The following is a 14,433-nucleotide window of genomic DNA, read 5'->3' on the forward strand; positions in this document are numbered from 1 at the left end:
TCTGCAAGGGTTTTATCACAATGCTCTGCAGATAAAGTGATCGGCAAATTTTTGCTCTGTCACTCTATCTGCCCATGATCTAGTTTGACTGAGAAGCAACTATGGGAAGCCACAAAGTAACTACTGTGGGCTAAGATAGTATTGCAAAATACAAAGACAAAAGAGCCCACCTGAAGTCTATAGTCTCTTAGGAGCACCAACTGGACAGATACCTGCGGAATCGCCTATTGCAGCACTAGCAAAATAACCCACTGGGGAGACTAAGAAATGGATTTGTCTCTGGTAACGCTGTGAGTAAACCAGTCAGCATGATTTCTGGTGATGGTGCCAGGAGAACGCTGAGACAACTAAAAGCCTCATCTACCTCCCCCCTCCATTATAGAACTCATAATTTAATCCTTAACAATACCTGTTTGAAAGACTGAATCATGATGCCTCCTCTCCAGAAAAGCGTCCACTGAGGCAGTTAGTTATGACTGGATATTTTTATGTAGCCCCAAGAACAATATTTTCACAGCAAGCCCCAGTAGTTCTGCAAAAACATATAATCACTGCTGTTTCTGGTTTCTATGCCTGACCGATAGTGCAGGATAAAGAAAGAATCTTTTAAATCTTGGACAGCCTGAAGCTCCAGAGGTCCAGCTTAGCTCTTGGTTTTCAACCAGCGCCTTTCTTAGAACCCACCAGAGGTTATTATCAAATGGTTTCTGGCCACTAGAGATAGTGTCCCTCCTAAATGTCCTTCCAGTGCATAGCACAGTCACACACTCCACATTATTCACTGGTAGAGATTCTTCACCGACTGCTCACTGTTAGTCAGGCTGAAATACAGGGCTTTTCTCTTCACATCATCTGCTTCCCCTTGGCAGAATCCCACCTTAGCAGGAAGCTGCGGCTGGACACTGTAGGATTCTTTGGGGTGAGTTCCAAAAACTGAAGACCATTGGGAGGATAGAGAAAGAGGGCATAGGAATCACATTCTTCGGATGCCAGAACGGCCGGGAACGTGTTCACCTGTGGACAAAAAGAAATTGCAGACACCCTTAAGCAAAGAAATAAACAAAAGAAGAAAATCAGAACACAGGTAAGGTGTTCTAAAAAGGAGGCGGAGGCCAGACCCTTTTGAGGATTTCCCCATGTTGGTTTTGAACATAATCGCCTTTAGAATCCCCTCTTCAAATTACAAATAAAAATTTGTAAACCATGTGTTTTTTTTAATCTTTTCTACCAATTTAGATCAATAGTTAAATAATGCATAAATGAAACACTGGTTTAAAATCTTTAGGATTGCAGGGAAGAGGATGAAGAAGAACTAACTAACACTAAGGATATTTGAAAAAGCCATATGAAGGGCCAGAGAGACGGACAGTTAGGGCACAGGCTGATCTTCCAGAGGTCCTGGGTTCAATTCCCAGCACCTACTCGCCCATGGTAACTCACCCCTGCTTGTAACTTCAGTTGCAGGACTTCTGACAGCCTCACACAGACATACAAGTAGATAAAACGTCCATGAACATTAAAATACAAAAGCCATATGAAAAGCTACTTGCCAACTTACAATGAATGTTACAAGGTGAGTAATTCTCCTTCCATTGGCTACAAAGTCCAGAGCTAGATGTAGGACACCTTGCTCTCAAGTTGTTGGTCGAGGATGTCACAGAGATGATACCAGAGTTGTCAATTCTCATTGCTCAGGGCTACCCATCAGAATGTGATGGTAAGATCCTATAGCTGATGACACCACACAAGTAGGTCAAAGAACTTGAAGAAATCACACAGACCTGCCTGCACAGTACTTAGCAGGAAGCTTCCACCCCTGCTAGCTTTATGATGCTAGAAGTTGCTATGCAGACTATTCTCACTCCACTGTGACTACTCAGGGCTACATAACAAAAGCCCTGGCAAGATGTACTCATGGGTGCTCCATAAATGGCAGGAATGCATTGAGGATCACCAATCATTTTCTGGGTGGATTCAAGGTCTGCACTACAAGAGGAAACTTTTGCCTGGCATTGTAAATCTGGACAGGAAACCATGGCAGAGAGGCTCATAAGCCCTGGGAGTGAACCATAACTACTATTTTCTTAAATGGATATATAGTATCCAACTATACCAGTTACAAGCTCAAAGATTAACACAGCTCTCAGTGGTCATTGGGGGAGCATCTTCATACAGTGGATGGTAGTTAATACACATTCGTAACTAGTCCGAGTATTGAGAATGAACTCTCTGTGGAGAGCTCAGCCACAGAAGCTCCCACCGTATCAAGTTACCTCAAGGCTCAGGGAATATTGGAAAGAAAAGAGGTGGAAAGAGTTTAAGAGCCAAAGGTCGGAAGGAGTTGGATCAAAACAATGACATATTCTCATGATATGGTCGTTGAACTTACAAACTCAGTGCAGTTGGTGTCCAGCAGAAGAGCAAACCACTCAACATTCCCGCACAGATGTGGTAGGGCACTGAAGCCCCTGCCTGCAGCTGAGAAGATTCTGTCACTTGAGAACTGCTCGGGGAGGGTTTTGTTTAGGGGTATGGTCCCTAGTGAGTGGACCATACTGCAGTGGTGGCCCCTCACTCATGAGTAGGCTTCTCTGTATTCAAGGGATTATTCAAGTGGATATACTGAAATATACTGTATCAATGTATGAAATTCTCAACAAATAACATTATAACAGTGTATTTAAAAGTGGTAAGGTTGTAAGCTTCTCCAGTCCAAACTCTTTTGAGAGTTCTGGACAAGGAACAAAATTGACTTGCTCATTCCTATACCCTCAGTTTTTATTTTGTGTCTGAACAGCTTTCACATCCATATATCATATTAGCATCCATGCATGCACCCACCCATGCATCCATCCATCTATGCATCATCCATCCATGCATCCATCCATCCATGCATCCAGCAAGCCATACATCCATCTATGCATCCATCTATCCATCCATGCATCCAACATCCATGCATCCATCCATCTATACATCCATCTATTCATCCATCCATCTATGCATCCATCCAGCATGCATCCAGCAAGCCATGCATCCATCCATCTATGCATGCATCCATCCATCCATTTATGCATCCAGCCAGCATGCATCCAGCCATCCAGCCATGCATCCATCCATGCATCCATGAATCCAACATCCGTGCCTCCAGCAAGACATGCATCCATCCATCTATGCATCCACCCATTGCCTATGGCAAGCAATACTCAGTCAGGAAGCAGCTGATCAAAAGGCATCCTTACTTATTTCACAGCCAAACTCCCTTTCCCTTTCAATCTCTTTACAACGAGAGTTATCTTGTCACATTGCAGATGAAGAAAAAGACCCAGGGGCTTGCTTAAGTTCAGGCAATGATTAATGGTGGAAGCCAGCCAGACCCAACAGCTCATCCCCTGCAATAGACAGTCATCTGAACTCTACCAAACAAGCCATTCCAGGACACCTGCTCTGACCCAATCTCCCTTCCCAGGCTCAGCTCCACTAAGCCCTCTACACAGTGTTTAAGGGTCCCCACTCCTACTAAGTGCTTTGATGCTGTGTCCATATTTCCCTGCACCAAGAAAATCCTAACCAACAAGCACTGCCTCCTGGGGGTCGAGGACTATGATTCCCTGTGGAACCCCTTCCATCCTTCGGCATCCACTATGTTGGTTTTCCAGTATGTATTTGGCTCCTGTTGGTTGTCTGATTTGGCTTTGGCCTCCACTCACTAACCCGCCTGAATATTAATTCATCGGGGTTGGGTACACGCTAAACCACATTATGTTTGATGCTGCAGTCAGGACAGAGCCAAAAAACTAGGCCCCAAGAGCCTGAATTATAGGAGAGAGAAACAGCCTGGACTGGAATTTTAGTAGAGTGACTGGGGACAGACATGGTGGCAGAGGCCACAGAAAAAGGAAAGTGTCCAGGACATCAGAGTGGGGTAGGGTAGCATCACAGTGGCAGCCAATGAATGAAGAGAAACACTGTGGGAGCCAAAGCAGACCAAATGAGAGTTGGAGTCTGAATTAACACCAGGGTGACTGTGCAATTACTCCCTGATATTTCATTTACTGAGTTTCAAAGGGACCTTTTCTGCCATTACCACCTTCTTCCACCAAAGAATTAGTTAAGGGATGATCCACTGTCTTAGACTCTGTAGTTGGCTTCTCTCACTAGATCATATATGCTTTACAACTTAATAGGGAACTGGGGAGACATTTCTCTTATGAATACTCGCTTTATAAAGAAGGTGGATGACAAGAAGAAAAAGAAATCACTTATTGGTATCATTACCTCTTCATTTTGCTAAACAAGACAAACTGACACAGCAAGAACCTCGAAACTGAATACAAGGAAGGAATGTGTTCTTGTGTTTTTTTCTGCCTTGTTCTAGAACATCTCAAATGTTACTTTTACCTTTCTGACAGGTAATGCTAAAGTACAGCTTTGAGGTTTGGGTAATAAGACAAAGAAATGCAGATATTAATATGGCTTCAAGAAAAAAAAAACTCTGTAGCTCCTCTGTATTCTCTAAATGGAAGAGTCTGCTTACCTTCCTTGTTTTTCAAAAAAAAGTTCATGAATTCAGTCCCCACATTCTACATTTGTTGCAGCTGTAGTCCTCAAGTATGTCATTTGCGTGGCTTGACCCTCCCCAGAAACGTCAAAACCTCTAAGTTTCCAACTCAGGAACATGAAGAGCATGCATCATCCATCATCAGTCAGGGTAGGGCCAGAGGCTGCCAAAGCTTTATTTCAGTCACAACAATGTTCAAGTAGGAGATAAAAAACCGAACTAATAATCCCATCCTTAAATAACCAACTGTGGAGGCTCCTGGTATGGTTGCCACAATCAACTTCACAAGATACGAGAGAACCAAGGTACTAAATTTGAGAAATTCCATATGATAAGGGCTGTCTACATGTGGAGATCAGAAGGCAGTGGGGAGGAGGTCTGGGAAGAAGTGAGGAGGCTGTGATGGGAGAGCCTGACTTTAACCTGGAGATCAGCACTTGCTCTATGTCTTTTCTGTGTCACCTTTTGGCGAAGCACTCACTTCAGATGGAGACTTTTTAATTTCCTCATCCCCTAAAAAAGAGGCAAATAACAGAGGAGAAAACAACGAAGACTTCCTTTTAAGATAATTTATGATCCCAAAGTACATTAAGGAAGAGTTGAGCTGCTTGAAATCTGCCACACATGAACCCCTTGTCAGGGCTACAGACTTCCACACAGAATCACTAAGAGGCCACTTCATAGGCCCTGAAGAGCCCCTCCTTATAGACCCCCTCTGTCTGACTCTTCCAAAGGGAAAGGCCCTCACATTCCCAGAGACACGTTTTCCAAGAATCCTCCACACCGGTTCTGAAGGTAAGCCCTCAGTTGCACTGCCAAAACCTGTACAAGAGTCATGACCTCCCAACCTCCCCAAAGAGAAAGAGAGAGTGCCAGCTAGGAGAGGAGCTCTCAACAGGTTGGGGAGCAGTACAAAGAGGATCAGGTCAGAGTTGCCCAGCTGCAAGGTCTCCAGTTTCCTGTTCAGACAGAAAACCAGAAGGCTTCTCAAACATACCATCCAACAAGGGTAAAACATCAACCAGCAGAATGACATCTTTACAACAAGGGGTTTGTCTATTCAGCCTTACCAAAATGATAACAAAATAAGAAATGAGGTGATTCCTTCCCGGGGGACAAAGTTCAATGCTCAGTCTTCCTTAAGGACACATTCTCTGGAGGAGTAAGGCCACTGATTCTGTCCTCCAATGTTTGGTTGTATGTTACTTTTTCCCCATTCCCATGGGGACACTGATGTGCTTGGGGTATTCCAAATTCACCCCTGTACTGCAGAGTTAAGAGAATGCCTAATGTTTTCATGATGGCATAGTGTATCCTCCTTCATATGTAGTCTTCAAGGACTCCTAAGCACTTTTCTTCAACCCATTTTCATATATCTAGTTATTCTCTATCCTCGCTGTCTTCACTGACATGTGGTAAATTGCACACGTACTGTTTCTGTGGACTCTAGCTCCAAAAATTAAAAGCTCCAGCTAAATCCAAAGTTCTTGATCAACAACTGTCACCTCTGCACCAACTCAACACACACCATTCCATGTTAAAGCATCCAGGGACCAGCTGTGATGCTCTCTATAACCATCCAGGAAACAGTCACCAGGCATGTCTCTGATAAAGTATCTTGATTAGATTAATTAAGGAGGGAAGACCCACCCTAAATATAGACACCACCATTCCCTGGGCTCAGGCTTGCACTGCATACAAAGAAGAAAGAAAGCTTAGAAACAACACCCATCTTTCTCTGCTTCCTGGCTACAGATACAATATTTCCATCCTTTTCTGAAGCAATTTCCACGCTCCCATCCCTCTCCCAGGATGCAGCCCAGACTAGGGCAAGCTCTCCTACCACTCACACTCAGTTTCCATTCCTGTGGTCCTTCCAACCCAAATGAAATTCCTCATCAACAAAAACGTTCGACATACTATCTAACTGAGTTCTAGATAACACCCTCCTCCCCAGTGAGAACACAACAGCCTTCCCCTGACACCAAAAACACACAGAGCAACGACGACGACGACGACAACAACAACAACAACCCTAACAACACAAACAACAACAAAAAACGGTACCCATCCTTACTCAGATCTTCCGGCCATAACCTCTTTGCTCTATGAAGTGACAGTTTAAGAAATCTCATGTTAACTAAATGTACATTTGTTCATTTTAGTAATGCAGTTGCACCATGCCATTCTTGCATGCCAGGTAGAACACTCTGTCACACCCAATGTGAACATCCTGGAGGGAATGAAGAGAGCAGAAATATTTCACACTGTAAAGATATTATTCCTCTGATATCATTTCCAGTGACTAATATTAATATTACTATAACAGATGTAAGAAAACTATGTAGAGATCACAGAATCTTCCAGGCAAAGGAGATTGGTGTGTGCCAAAATCTACCTCAAAAATAAAATAAAATCTATCAAAGCAAGAGTTCAATCCCAGGGTCTTCAAAGTATTCAGAAGAACCTTCCACAGGAGTAATTGAAAACACATCTTATGCTCAAAACCTCATCGAATGGAACAAGTCCTGAAGCCCATTCAGCTTATGGCAATATCTGAAGAACAATATGGATGTTTGGAAAAGTTAAAAAACAAGAAAGCTACATAATTTTCCCCACCGAATTCCCCTACAAAAAGATAAGAAAAACAAAGGGGAAAAAACCCAAAACAGTAATTTGGAAAACCCTCCACTTAAAAAGTACTTATAAAGAGGGCCAGAGAAGGCTCGAAAGGTAAATAAATCCCTTGCCTTGAAATCCGACTTCAGTTCCAGGAACCCATGTAAAAAGAGAGAACTGGTACTGGAAGGATCTCTTCCCAATCTCTGCATGTGCACCCTGCTACGTGCACACAGAAATCATACAAAACCACATACCATACATGTCCTACACACATACCATACACACACCCCACATATATATCATGCACACACAAGTGGCCTCAATGCAGTATTCACATACCATACAAACACCACATACTCACACACAACATGCACACACCATATGCATATAAACACACCATACAGACACACACAAGCACATATATCATGCACATACACACATCATACACACATACCATACACAGACAAACACGTCACATACACATATTTATACACATATACAATCACACACATCATGCACATACACACATCATACACATAAACCATACACAGACACACACATCACACACAAACATGTACAAACACACACATAATGCACAAATGCAGACATACATACACATCAGGAACATGCAGACACACAATTTCATATACAGCATAAACATAGATTATTTACATACACACTGACCATACGTAGACATACATATTCACATGTAGCATGTAAACATATACGTACACATACATGCACACAGAGAGAGAGAATAAAATGAAATAAAACAACAAAGTCCTTACATAAAGGAGTTCTACCACAAGATCGTTACATGGCAGGAACAACACATGGCCTTGGTTAATTCTCATGACAACCCTAAAAAGTCAGCACTACCATGTCAATCTACAGCTTAGAAAATGAAGACTGAGGGATTGTGTTTTCCAAGACCACTGCTGCAAGTGTTTTCTGCCTTGTTCCTGACTTCACAAGTACCTGGAAGGTGTAATGTAAGAATTACTGTGCCTATAGGTGTTGCTCATTCATGAAGGACTTACTTAGCTAACCTTCATGAGGACTTGTGTTCAAGTCCCAGAACTGCAAAATTGAAGGAAGAGCTGGGAATATGGTTCAGTGTGAGGAGTTGCTATTCAAGCATAAGCACCTGAGTTTGATCCCTAGAATGAATACACACTGAACAAAAACAGTCATGGTGTCTGTCAGTCCCAGATCTGTAGTCCCATAAGAAGGAAGGCAACTCTGCAAGCCTCATCACCCAGCAATCAATCCTGGCTTAGCTGCTGAGTACTGGGTGAGAGGGAGGTGTGCCTGGAAATGATTTGAAAGGGAGCTGGATAGAGTGCTCAGCAGGTTAAAGACACTTACCTCGGAAGCCTGATGACCAGAGCTCAATTCTCAGGCCCCATCAAGGGGGATTAGCAGAGAGTTGACTCTGAAGTTGTGCTGTGACTACCGCAGTGTCTAAGCATGCACATGTAAGCAGAACAAATAAATAATTTTTAAAAGGTGGATAGTGCCTAAGGAATGACCCTCAGAGTTCTTCTATGGTCTGCACACACATGCATCTCCACACAAATGTGAGCCATGCATGAATGTCTGTGTGCGCCTGCACGTGCTTACACATGTGCAGGCACACACAGAGACACAGGTACCGCATGCATGGACACCAAAAGGAAACTGTCAACGACTGTTTCTAATGAAATGTTGCTACTGAAATGAGAATCCTAAGTAGTAAACTCATCTCTCTGGGGCTGTAACCTTCATGTCAAATAAACACTAAAACACTTGGGACCCACCGCAGCCTCAAGACCCCGGAGCCTCAGTGCAAATGCTCCTTGCTCTAATTTTTCTTTTTGGTTTGTTTGTTTGTTTTTTCTGTTGCAAGAGGCTAGCTAATTCAGCTGAATTTTCCTTGGGAGCAGCAGAACAGTAATTTCATAGTGAGGTTATCATCAGAAGCATCCTTCACAGCAACTTCACTCCAGTTCACAGTTCCTTTGAATATGGCTCCAAGAACTGTCCTAGCACCAAAGCCACAATGAACACTAAAACGCTAACCTTATTTATTAGATGTCTTCAGAAAAAGTGCAGCGATTGTTACTGTAACTACTTATATGATTCGTGTACAGAAAATGGGTCTTGTAGCAATGAATATCCTAGTAAGAGCACCAGTGGAAGGAGAAGCCCTGGGTCCTGCTAAGACTGAACCCCCAGTGAACTAGATTGTTGGGGGGAGGGCGTCAATGGGGGGAGAGTGAGGAGGGGAACACCCATAAAGAAGAGGAGGGGGGAGGGGATGTTTGCCTGGAAACCGGGAAAGGGAATAACACTCGAAATGTATATAAGAAATACTCAAGTTAATTAAAAAAAAAAAGAAAATGTGTCTTGCATGAAAAGTGTAAGAAAGGGGAAAAGTATGTCTTCTAAGGTGACTTTGCCTCACTTAAGTCAGATTTGGAAGTTATTTTCTCTTCTGTGATATAAACAGTTATTACTGTACTTATCCTGTGGGACTGTGTCGAGAAGACAGTATAAAACACTCCTGCAAGAAGGTAAGGAGAGGGGGGCAGAGGGATGGCTCCCTGGTTGAGATCATTGGCTCTTCTTCCAGAGGACCCATGTTCATTTCCCAGCACTCACATGACAGCTCACAACTGCAGGTACTCCGGTCCAGGGTATTCCATGGGCACTGCATGCAACCGTGTGTAGGCATATGACCCATGTGCATAAACACAATTTTAAAAATTTAAAGAGAAGTCTGATGGTGTGAACAAACAGACTATTTAACAGTTGTCTAAGTAGTTTGCCCTTCGACCCTTACTAACTAAGGTCACCAGAAAGACTGTGGCTCAGCTAGTAGAGTGCCTGGTCAGCCTGCACTCTCGGTTCAGTTCCCAACAAATGGGTAGGGTGTGATGCTGCACACCCACTATCTCAGCACAGGTCAGTCAGGTCAAAAGGATCAGAGATTCAAGATCATCCTCCATTATGAGGTTTGAGGCCAACCTGAGATGCATGGGGGGTGGGGGGATCAAAAGCAAAACAAAAGGAACAACATAAACGTCAGACTCCCCACTTCAAATCGTTCAAGGCTGCCTACTTCCAGGAACCAATTGCAGTCCTCAGAGGGGACAACGTCTCTACCCTTGAGTGCTCCTGCATCAGATCCCAGAACCCTGCTCTTCTGAAAGACACTGTGCCTGCCATGCCCCTAGTACATTAACCTCCAGCGCACAGGCTGATACATGCTCTGCCTTCTATCCTGGAGAAATTGCTTGCTCACTGAAACCTACGCTAATGGAATCCATGAATCAAGATGGGTTAGGAGGAAGCTCTAGCTGGAGAGTCTACCATATTACCACAAGAAAAGGTTATCAATAGTGTTCCTACTAAATGTAAGAGAGGCCATTCAGAGTAAGAGCATTCCGCTTAGAGTCTATGTCTATTTCAGTGCCGATATAAGGAAAATGTGTAAAAGTAGTTTCTGAATTAACAAATATCAACTATGTTCAGATAGAGATTATATATGATATATATGACTCTCTGCATATATAACCCTAACCCTAACCCCTTACTCCTAACCCTAAACCCTAGCTCCTAACCCTAACCCTGTGACATAGATTTTTTTTAACATTACAGGAGAAGCTGGGAAGGCAGCACAGCCTATGAAGTGCTTGCTGTGTGTGCATGAAGTCCTGATTTGAATGGCAGCACCCAGATCAAAAGCAGGTCGTGGCAGCACACTTGTAATCTCTGCCCTGGAGAGAAAAACAAGCAGATCCCTAGGGCTCACTGGCCAGCAAGCCTAGCCTAACTGGGGAGCCCCAGGTCCCAGAGAGACCCTGAGTAGAAAGACAAGATGTCTCCCAAGCAAAGACATTTAAAGTTGACCTCTCGTTCACACATGCATATGCACACATGTGCATGCACACCCACACTCTCACTCATAAATTAACAAGTTTTAAAAAGACTGTAAGAAAATATAAATATTAGAATTGGCGACCTAGTTGCTTGTATTAGAAAAGTTTATTTTTTTCCACTATAAGCTTGTTATACATGATATTAGATAAACGTTTTAAAAAGAATGTATGAATGAATGACTGAGCGAATGAAACTTAACAGTGGGGACTGTCTTCTCTAGCCCTCTAGCTGGCTGGCCTGTGCCAAGGTGGCAGTGTTTGAGTTGAAGGTATTCTGTTGAACTGTAGTTGAGATGTCAAACCCAAGGCATTACAAGGCTAGTCAGTAAACAAAACTGGATGTTAACCTGTCAAGTAAGAAACTGAAACTTAAAACAATTTCTCCATCTCTGCTGGTGCAGGTTTTAGGAAAACATGTCTCTTCCTTTAAGTTCACACAACAAACACAGGAACAATGGGCAAGCTCTTAGGGAAGACATCACTTCTGTAGCTCAGAGGCACTAGGGGAGTTAAAGCAAACACAGATTTGCTCCAGGTCTATGGCATTTTACACCCAGGTGGAATTTCACAAGAGGACTCTGTCTCTACCTACAGGAGGAATGAGGCCATTTACCCTCACCCACCCATACCCGCTTCACATGTTGCCAAGACCAAAGCCAGAGCAGAGTTGGTGTTTTCTCCAGGGAGACTGCAAAGCAGGCTCCTGCAGACAGAAGTATGTAAACTGTTACAAAGGCAATGTGGAGAAAGCTACAAGGAACTTACTAAGAAGTTCATGGCATGCTTGCTCACTCTCCTGTGATGTCAGCTAAGGCTGTGTAGTGTTTTGACACTTTAAAAAGTGTTGGCTTTGAAGAGGTGGCTTAGCACCTAGTAGTCCTTTCAGCATGCTAGCTCAAATCTCTGTATCCATTGTCAGTCAAGCAGTTCATAACTGCCTGTATGTAACAACTCCAGCTTCAGGGGGCCCAAGCCCTCTTCTGGCCCTACCAACAAGCAGACACAGAGAAAGACACACACACACACACACACACACACACACGAATAAAATAAAAACATTATAAATCATTTTATAGTATTAATTATAGTAAAAAACGTCACGGGAGCAACGTTAATGACCACTAGGAAGGGTGAGATTTTATACGGTTGTAATAAATGTTACAGAAATACACTGACCAGAGCATACTAAACAGCAGAACTAGCAAGTGAAACAGTAATATGGGCACTGTTTACCCACTGTTGTCAACGGCAACATATTAAAGAAATAACTAGAAATGTACACACGAACCTACGGGTTATTTTTGGTTTCTCCAGACAGGGTTCCTCTGTATTTTTTCCTGGAACTCACTTTGTAGACCAGGCTCGCCTAGAACTCACAGAGATCTGTTTGCCTCTCTGACTCTGCTGGGATTGAAGGTGAGTGACACCACACCCAGCTCATACAAAAAAAAAAAAAAAAGTTGTTCCTTTTTAAATTTCCCAAATTTTTAATTTTTTGATGAACATATCATTAGAAATATTTGTGTACTTATAGGTGATTCCAGAAAAAAGAAAAAAAAAAAACCTGTAAAGTGCCTTAAGTTCCCTCAGAGTCTTTGGTATCTGCACCTTAGTCCCTAATTTTACTAAGCAATTTTCTTAGTGTTGAGGAGCGGAATCAAGGGAATGCCTCTTAGCCAATGTCTTAGTTTCCTGTTCAAGCCCAACCCTTCTGTTTATTCAGCTGCAGGGTACCCCTCCCTTACCTCTCCAGACCATGCAGCCCCAAGCCTGTCCTCCTCCTAGGAGTCCACTTGCTCCCAGGTGGCCAGGAAGAAGTTGGTAGTGGGGAAGCTGGACCCGGTCAGCGGGAAGCCTGTGCACAGGTAGCAAGCAGCCAGACTCAGCACAGTCCAGGAGGTGTCCCCCATACAGGATCCGGCCACTGCTGTGACTCCACTGGATGTCAGCCAGGAATGGGGCGATGGATGGGAAGTCAGTAGGAAAATCATCAATGACATGTTAAGTCTCCCTGGGTAAGTCCTGGGTGGAGATGATGCCATTGGTGCCCACCTACAATAAGACCACAGGGCGGTGATACAGTTCAGCAGGTAAGGGCACTCTGCTCTCAAACCTGATGACTTGAGTTTTAGGACCCGACAGACGGTGGGATAAAAAAAAAAAAAAAAAAAAAAAACTGGTTGTTCTCTGCTCTGCATGAGGTAGCACGTGAATCCCTCCCCACATAAACATTTTTAAAGGGCAAAACGGTGGTCGCTCAAACTGGTGGTGGGCAAACACCAGTCGAATTCACCTACGGTCCGAGTTCTACTCGAGTCAAGAAGACTCCCTCCTCTTTGCAGGTTGAGACACATCCAGGGTAACAAACTCAACTTTGGCGACAGTGCTCAAGTGCACTGCGACCCACAGGTGCGGCCACTCTTGAACCTGCTCATCTTTCTCCACCACTGCACACCTTGGGCGCCGTGTCCTTAATTAGATTGCTATGCCTGCGTGCACAGCCTCCCACCGCCCCTAAACACAAACCGCACTAGCAGATTCAACTTCATCTTCCAGCCAGGGAAGTCGAAGTAGAGGGGGACGGTTCCAACTCTCCCTTGAAATGATCCTTATTCCTCCACAGTAGGGATCAAGAAGCTGCAGAGCCACCGCTAAGCCCGGTCCCCAGCGGCGATGACAGTTAAACGTTGAGGTTAGTTGCTCCACACCCTGGGAAGAAACTACAACCCCACACCAAGCCACGCACCTCTGGGAGCTGAACTTACATAGAGGGTGCTGAACTGGACACCATAGAAGCATAGAGGTATTGCTGGCTTCACAGCCGGGGAGCTTTCAACGTCGCCCTCCCGTGGCAGCCGATCTCCCCACAACTCCCCGTAAGGAAAGAGCTCCACAGGACACAGAGCCCCGGTTCCTGACAGCAGCATGAGCACCAGGAGCAGCGATAGGCGGTGATGGCGCCTGGCTGTGGGGTCCCAAGACATGCTCATTCCTCCCTGGCTCTGCCCTCCACACCTCGAGTCTCTGCAGGCCACTGTGCCCGCCAGATGCCCACTCGGACCTTTGGTCCGCAATGCGGACCCCAAAACCGCGCTGATTGGCTACAGCTCTCAGCCACTGACCAATCAGAGACTCTGAGAAAGTATGCCTGTGGCCACTACAACTGGTTCTCATTAGGTTTCCTAAGACTGTTCTAGTTTGGTGGAGCAGCCAGCCCGGGAAGGTGAGACTGTTGGCCGGATCTGGTCTGGGCTGTCCCAAGTACTCCTGGGCTACCCACGACTCTCCAGTATGGGTAATGACGCTGCAGGAGGTGATCTCCTGGGCTGG

General features: G+C 44.3%; 1 long non-coding RNA gene and 1 pseudogene across 5 annotated transcripts in view; both read right to left on the reverse strand.

Annotated features, from left to right (window-relative positions):
• LOC134485556 (uncharacterized) overlaps positions 1 to 14,229 on the reverse strand; it is an 87,094-nt gene extending 72,865 nt beyond the window's left edge. For 2 of the 5 annotated variants that reach the window (XR_010063680.1, XR_010063679.1), the window contains exons 1-3: positions 13,869 to 14,229; positions 12,849 to 13,155; positions 410 to 1,014 (exon numbers count right to left, since the gene is read on the reverse strand). This is a non-coding gene — a long non-coding RNA (uncharacterized LOC134485556). Of the gene's footprint in view, positions 1 to 409; positions 1,015 to 1,558; positions 13,156 to 13,868 lie in introns of all 5 variants that reach the window. The other 3 variants (XR_010063683.1, XR_010063681.1, XR_010063682.1) reach the window with 3 other exon arrangements.
• Positions 1 to 14,433, reverse strand: part of LOC134485541 (polyubiquitin-B-like) — a 583,854-nt pseudogene that overhangs the window by 415,535 nt on the left and 153,886 nt on the right.

Source organism: Rattus norvegicus, chromosome 2 (genome assembly GCF_036323735.1).
Source record: "Rattus norvegicus strain BN/NHsdMcwi chromosome 2, GRCr8, whole genome shotgun sequence".
Lineage (NCBI taxonomy): Eukaryota > Metazoa > Chordata > Mammalia > Rodentia > Muridae > Rattus > Rattus norvegicus.